Genomic DNA, 8,846 nt, shown 5'->3' with positions numbered 1-8,846 from the left:
ACAGTATGCACATATACCAATAACAGTCTGATCAATTGCAGTCTTAAACTTCAATGGGAAGATACAAGCAAAACAATACCAAGTGAATTTAAAATCAGTACTAGGTTGTATATTCACTTTCTCAGTAAAATATTTATTAAATTTTAGGGGTTTCTTTTGAACTATTAATTAGCATAGATTGTTTATTAATTATCGGATGGATCTATAGCTGATTATGATTCACTTGACAATGGAAATCTTGTGAGATGATTTATAGCTCAGATAGATGATTTTGGTAGAGTTTTGTTCTTTGAGTTGGATGGTTTGATTGTGGAGCTTTTATTGTTTTTCTCAAAAATTTTATCAGCACAAACGTCAGGTAGGAAATTCATTTTACTAAATTCTACAAGAAAATCAATGAGCAGAACACTTTAGATTTCCCAAGTTATGCTGAAGTATTTTCTGTATAATGATTTTAACCAAATTTATACGTTGAAAAAGAAACGGTTATTTCAGCTTAATGACCTCATGTTCTAAAGTTGGTTTTGTGATTATAACTTCGTATTTGTTATCTGAGCTTTACATAGTTAGTCTTCATTTTGTAAGACAGAAATTTTTATCTTCTCATCAGTTTTGTCTTTTAAACTACTTATATATATTTAGCCTATATATAATCAACTGGATGGATAACTTTCTAAATCATTCTATAATGATTATACTTTGTTGATCTACAACCACATATTCAACTCATCTCTAATCAATACTTTTCTGATGTAAAGTATGTAAAGTTGTATTGTTTGTGATGATCAATACTTTCGTCTCTTGCTTGTAAAAATGGCTGTAACGAATCCATAATAAGCATTAATTTAATAATTGTATTCATGAGTCAATTGAAGTTAGATCACCATGGAAAACTTGATCCCGACCCGCAAGATTCGAACCCAGGATCTATCAGTCTTGTGTGCGAACTCTTAACCTCGAAACCAGTGAACCGACATCCAACAGTGTTAATGTCTAACTTGAACCAACCCACGAAGTTGTGTCATGATTATTGTTTATACTTTTTATTCATGTAATCATGTTGAATTAAGTACAGATATTCTCTAGATATAAACGAGCTTTGTGTTGCGAGTAGAACATTCTTCATATTAATAACTACATTGGCAAACATACATTCAACTATGAAAAAGATAATCAACCTAACTATTAAAACGTTGCAGTAAGGCATCATTTATGAACTGAATTCAAACAAAATAGTTACAAAGTAAAGTGTATATAACAATAGTCGTAAATCCCTTTACAGCTTTATACAATAAAATACTTAAAGAATGAAACAAAATAACTGATAATTATGTTTTACATATACGTTTATGAGTATGTGGCCTTGTTTTTATGAAAACAGTATAAGCAATAGTTTAAATAAGTTAACTTTCTTTTTATTTTGTTTCATACGGTACAAATCAGATGTGTATGTTTAAACAATGAATATTAATTTTAAAAAGAAGTTTTACGATGTTTCCTAAAAATAGAAATAATTGTCGATCAACACTAAGTCTCTCTACCTTGTCACTATACTCATACTTTAAACCAACCTGTGGATCATATCATTGCAGATTCAGATTTGTGTAGTAACGACAGAAAGCCTATGACCTATGTTATTCCTTTTCTAGTATGCTTCTGTGAGTGTCTAGCCCTGTCTGAAATGAGTCAATTGAAGGTGCGGACACCACTGCTTCGAGTAACAGGTCCCAAGATTTGACGACTCGTTGTGAAAACCTTTATGGCACGGGTATTTTGTTCGTTCTTGCCTTTTCTACTCACCTGCTATGTCCTCTGAGATGTCCCAATCTAGTGAGAAGGAAACGAGAAGAATATATTACATGCAAAACCATTTCTTAGTTTCCTATACATTAAAATCAGATCATTTATTAATCTGCAATGGGAGAGAGTATAGAGGTCGAGCTTTCTAAGCCGCTCATTGTATGATAAACCCCGAATTTCTGGAATTGCTTGGGTAAGAGCCTTCTGTCCTTTTTCCAGTATAACCGAGTCCGTTTTTGAGCACGGGCTCGCAGCCTGAACTTAGTTCTCAAACTTATTTCTAAATAACATTGTGTATACTATAGTGAACATGGTAGCATTTAACATGGTGAATGTACGTTTTAAAGCCGATAGAGTTCTAAATCCCTTAGCTGCAACCTCCCGGCAGTGAACCTTGATCTTAAGATCATGACTTGTTTATTGTTTAAAGTTACTGAATACTGTTACTCATACTTATCTACTTATACCATGGTGAATACTAAATAATTCCTACCGTAAAGCTGTAAAAACTGGACTTTAAATTGTCTACAATATCATCAATATCATTAGTACACTTCATGTGTAATTCATTAAAATCAACTTACCCAGAAAAATGTTCCTAAATAGATTTTTAAAAAAATTAATAATAATTTGCGATTCAAAACAAAAAACAGCCTTAACACAGTTGGAAATATTTTTTGTTTAAATTTCAGTTAGTACATTTTCATGTTGTAATATGGATTTATAATTAATACCCTATTGTCTTTGCATATCAACAGATGAGTGTTTACTTATTTCTATGCATGTTTATTGGTTAATTTTACTTGACATTTTACTTTTTCTTCATTTTTCTTCGACATTGATAATTAATCTATGATTTTGACGTAGTTCATGTCATCTGCAAAACTAATAATTCCTTGATATATATATATATATATATATATATAGAGAGAGAGAGAGAGAGAGACGAGGAAGAAGGGAGAGGGCAAATAAGAGAGAGAGAAAAGAACGAAAGTAAGAAGAGAGATGTCATAATTCTTTTTCCAGAAATTTACATGCAAATAATGCGTTATAAAATGTTCACAGAAGTGTAGACAACTGAAACTAGAATTAGGTAACTAATAAACAGACAAACTATACATTCCACTTATGATATATAAATGTATTTAATCTATAAGCTGTAAATTCATTTTAACAAAATTTTAGACATGTTAAATTGTTTCATATTTATTTAAAGAGAGAAAAAATTAAGACAATATTGATGATCACCTCTATTTTCTTGTTTAATGATGGCAGTTTTTAAAGTCTTTCTTTAAACAAAAGATTAAGTTATTTATTTGTATCAGAAAGGGGTTTTGTGGAGATTGTAGTAATTTCAACAGTTGAGACCATGAGTCAATTGAAGCTAGACCACTATGGAAAACCGGGAAGCACTGGACGGCCGTTTCGTTCTATTGTGGGACTACTCAGCAGTGCGCATCCACGACCCCGCCCCCTGCGAGATTCGAACACAGGACCTACTGGTTTCGCGCGCGAGCACTTAACCACTATTTCATTGAGCTGATCAGCATCCAACGGTGTTAATGTCTAACTTCAACTAATCCACGAAATTGAGCGACACACCCAACATTGTCATCAGTGAGTTACTATCTCACAACTGACCCGGTCCCACAATAGGACGAAACGGTCGTCCAGTGCTTCCAGGTTTTCCATGGTGGTCTAGCTTCAATTGACGCATGATCTCAACTGTTGAAATTACTACAATCTCCACAAAATCCCTTCTGATACTAATCAACATACGCTCACTAGTGACTGGCTTCATGAGGTATATCCTGGAGTTCTAGTGGGAAGCAGTGACCAGTGGAGTTCAGCCGGGTCTGTTGTGAGATAGTAACTCACTGATGACAATGGTGGATGTGTCGCTTAATTTCGTGGATTATTTATTTGTTTTAATAGATTTTGAAGAAGATTGTTATTCTTTTAAATAGTACGAGTTAAAAGGTTTGTATGTTAAATAGAGCAGGAACAAATTTCAAAGTAAACACTATAACGTATCATCGTTCTTCTGGACGACATCATCAGTACAAACTTCAGGTAGAACGATGAAAGCTCCACCATCAAACACCATCCAGCTCACAAAACAAAACACCACCACCTGAGCTACAAATCATCTCCGCACTATAACTTAATTTTAAACTTATATCAGCACTATGAACTTTTGTAATGGATTAGCTTCGTTAATAAATTACTTTGAAAACCGTTGTTATATAAAACGTAACTGTGTTTGAATTCAAAAGGTAATGAGAAGTGATAACTACAGTTTATTAGCGGATAGCACAGATCACAACACTAAAAGCACCTCCAGTGAATTTGAAGCAGTGAGGTGAATGTGTGTATGCGAGCGAATACAGAGGCAAATTTATAGTCAAACTGAATCAAGGCACAGTTAGTCAAGGCAAAGGCTAATAATAGGATTCGAGTACATATATACATGAGAAAGAGAATGATTCATTTAGCGATAATTAAGAAATTAACATTGAAGCTAGAGTGAGATATGTGAGTAGGCCATTACGAGTAATCAAGCGTACACGTTGATACAGACATGATATTGATCCTAACAGTACAAAGAAATAGACGAATTGTTACAGTTTGAATAGCATTATCTGTTAAGTAAGTTAATAAAAGGGCTTAACAAAACTAAACCATAATCAAAATTGGTTGCAGGAGAGTTGATATACTGTAACGTTCTGGTTTATTTCTACTTATTTATGTCATATAAGTTGATTGCTTTTATTTGTGTACAAGTCATGTCACATATTTCTACTGATGTAAGGAAGAAAATATTTAGTAAAGATCACATACCATGTGAAATATCTGATGTTAAAGGACAGTCATTAGAATGAAACATTTAAGTGAACAATATGTCTTTGATATTGTACATATACATACAATCTAACATATTTTTATATTAGGAAAAATAAATTGACATATAATTTACTGCCTTATCATCAGTAACTAATGTATACATTGTGAACTTTGAACTACATCTGAAATCAATTTGACATTATCTGTTAAATCACTACTCTCGAGTAAGTGTTTCTTTTGTTTACGATATTTGAAAACAATTACATGACGGACTGGTGCATAGTGTGCCTCCAGTGATCTGAAGCATATATACTGATATCATCAAAATCATGAAATACTATGCTCCTATTTATTTATTTATTTTAACACATAGATATTGATACAAGGAGGCACGAAATACGTATGAGCCACACAAATCTCATTTGATATTTGTGAGGGCTGTGATACTGCCCGGATTCCCAAACCGAAGCAGGTGGTTTTATTAGAAAGCCACACCCGGAGCCTTCGACCTGAAGATCTGATCCACAAGGCAGTGGAGCATCGTAAGGAGATACAGCTTCATGGTAGCCGGTGACCAACAAGTGGTTCATATGCCATTTGTTCCTTCAGGATACTGGAGCCCATGTGCACCATTGGTTTGGAATCAGGGTTTTCCAACTCCCCTAGGTGGACTCTCCATGTCCACTAACCCGGTTAAAGCGCCTGACATTCGCTTTTTGTCGTCTCAATTTCGTAAACAACACCCCGCCACGAGAAGGCAGTGAGTAGGACTTCCTTGGCAGAGGCTATATACGCGTGGTCATGTGAGAGCATTTCGAAAAGTAGAGAGGACTCTCCCCACTCTTGGCCGTACCAGGGCATTTGGGGGCACTATGCTTTATGATTAAGCCTCACAAATGAGTTCAAAGATCAAAACAGGCATCCATATGACAGTTACACAAGACAATAATATGAATATTAATACAAATAATAATAATCAACTTTCAACAAAACTCAAATGAAATGAAAAACAAATTTAATAATAAAGATAACGAAAACAAAAAATCAAACTCTCAAGTGTTTAATCACAATAAGTAATTTTAAATGTACCAGCTTCTATAGAAAACAAAGGAGTCATAAATGCTTATTGCTCAAATGAAACAGTTTATATTGTCAATATTATAGATTTGTTACTATGGACATGTATGTTCTTCTTTAAAGAAATTCATATGGCCATAGATGTGAAACCATAAATATAAGGAGTGATAAAAAGATGAACCCATATAATTAATTACAAACATCTTACCTATTGAATGAAACTATATATGGCATTACTCAACATTCCAGAAACATAATTGCCCGAATTCTGATGAGATACAATAACAAATACTTGATAAAGTTCTCATTACTAAAATATAACCAGCATTTGGCCGATCAATATTATGATCCTACTTAAAGAAAAAGATCATATTACAGTTATTTTTAATAACTAACAAAAGAGTAATAACGATGTATTTTGATAGAATTTTAAGAAAATAACTGACAAAAAAAAACACAGATCAGTTTATCGATAGTTCGATTTAAAGAAGCATAGTTTTTGTTTACAAATATTGGTAAACAATAAATAAGAATCGTTGAGACTAATTCCTCTATTGATAATAAACCTTCAAGATATTACTGATTTAAACGAATAATTTCATAATCATACTACTTATATATTGTTTTATAAAATCGGAAGATAATACTTTGATTTATTGAGATACCTTGAATAAGTTTAGATCACTCATTGAACTATAGACAATAGTTCCTGATATTACAACTAGTATTTAAACAAAGAAAATAGTCTTTTTAAGTTTACTTTAATAATCAAGTGAAAATGAAAGAGATTACTGAATACATGTTTTGAACTCTTGGTAGGAGTTATTAAAAAATAAGTATTGATGATTAGCCTAAATAATTGAAAAACTTTACTTACTTACTTACTTACTTACGCTTGTTACTCCCAGCGGAGCATTGGCCACTGACCAGCATTCCCCAACCAACTCTGTCCTGGCCTCTCCTTTCTAATTCGATCCAATTGTTGTTCATTCTCCTCATGTCTGTCACGATTTCTCGGCGTAATGTGTCCTTTGGTTTTCCTCCTCTCCTTTTGCCTTGAGGGTTCCAGGTGAGGGCTTACTTTGTGACGCGGTTTTGTGCTTTCCCCAATGTGTGTCCTATCCACTTCCAGCGCTTCTTCCTAATTTCTTCCTCCGCTGGAATTGGGTTCGTTGATAGTGTCTGACCAACGGATCCGAAGCATTTTGTGTAGACAACTGTTAATAAACACTTATATCTTCTGGATTTTAACTTTAGTAGTTCTCCAAGTTTCTACCCCATACAGTAGGACTCGCTAAAAAAAAACGTTAACCAGATAAAAATAATTGATAAACGTGCGAATAAAAAAGCTAACCTCAATCTATTTTATCTGATACAGTCATAATTTTATCTTGAAACTAGTTATCACAATTTCTCATTCTTATAAAATGAATTTGTCTTTGTCTACAGCACTGTTTAATCTGTACTGGCACATTCAAAGTTACGTAACAAATTAGATAATCCACAAAAAAATCATTCGACGATAATTTTTCAAGTGAAATATATTTTTATCACAGTATATGAGATAATAATTATTTGCAGTGTATAAATTAAGAAATGAAATAAAACTATGACTGAAATCATGTCCCACAGTCAATTTGAAATTAATCGTTTCAAAGTTCTATTCTGTCTTGTTTAGTATTCGAAATTCAGTCATTAGTCAATAGAGCTTCAAATCAGTTAAGTTGTATTCATTACCAGTATGTGCTGCTTAACTTTAGTACAGGAAAGGGATCATATAGTGACGTTTGTTTAGTGAATTTGTTAACTGATATTTCACATTCTCGAAAAGTTTTACTATAAGAAGAATCTCAACTTGAATGCAAGGGCCTGGGTTCGAATTCCGCATGCTGGATCGTGGATGAGCACTATTGAGGAGTCCCATACTAAAACGCCTTCCAGGTTTTCAATAGCGGTCTAACATTGGTCAATTCATGATTTCAATCAAAATTTCAATTAAATAAATATGTCAAAACTGGATTGGAACACATCTACTATATCGTAATTCCGTATTTAAATTTTATCTACTATGATAATAATTCATTGTACAACTGACTGTCTTTAATTAGGAGTCTGAGGCTCTGTAATAATCATCACCATACTCTAAGAAAACCTACTAGACTCTAATATATCGTCTTTCATATTTTTTGATAGGACAGAGTTTTAAAAATGACTATTTATTATTTTACAAGATATCAACTTACATTTATCCTTACCATGAATTAATTGGAAGAGTTATGATGAACCAAGTTAAATTTTATTGATATTTTTGTATATACTTAAACAACTAACTAATCAAACTCCTAGTCGATATACTTTTCAGTTATGAGTAGTTCATTAAATTAGGTTTGATAAATAAGTGAGTAGTCAATAAAAAGACTGATGTATTACCAATATTGATGCTGAACCCTTAAAGTTTATAGATAGTTGGTAATCGGATGCATAGATCAAGTCTTTTTTTAGTTGACTCAGGTCAACTGCTATCTGTTGTAGAGATATACTACTGCTGACTTCGGTACAGTACCTAGAAACCCATAAGAAGGAGAAAAATCGTCCTTTGTGTCTTTCATAATTTTACAGAAGAAAGTCAATCGCCACTTTCGAAACATTTACACTTTTTTTAACTTGCAGATAGCCATGATAATTATGCGAGTAACTATTAAAGCATGTAAATCTCCTCAACTAATTTACTAATTAATAAACATTGAATCATCACTTATATTACTAGTCATCAGAAATGAATAAAAGCTCTTATCAATCTATAAAACTCAATGAATAATAAATAACTCAAGTAAACCTCTATCATTTTTGTTGATATTCCAAACCATAAAACAGCTAATATCTGTGAACCCTTTTAATAACCATTACAATATTATAAACTAGTAATGCACTGCTTCATGATGTACTAAACCTGTATCCAACGGTTGATATTTCTATTGACTTAATAAGTCAGTACATTAGATTAAAACTTTAGTTAATTATTTTAAACAATAATCAAATGATTTCATATAGTTTTTTACCAACAAATTGTACCAATGCTTTTGAAATACATATAATGGTAAATAGAATAATTTCACTAGTTGAGA

Source organism: Schistosoma haematobium, chromosome 2, assembly GCF_000699445.3.
Source record: "Schistosoma haematobium chromosome 2, whole genome shotgun sequence".
NCBI lineage: Eukaryota > Metazoa > Platyhelminthes > Trematoda > Strigeidida > Schistosomatidae > Schistosoma > Schistosoma haematobium.
The sequence above is the reverse complement of the archived record's forward strand: the minus strand, read 5'-3'. Positions refer to the sequence as shown.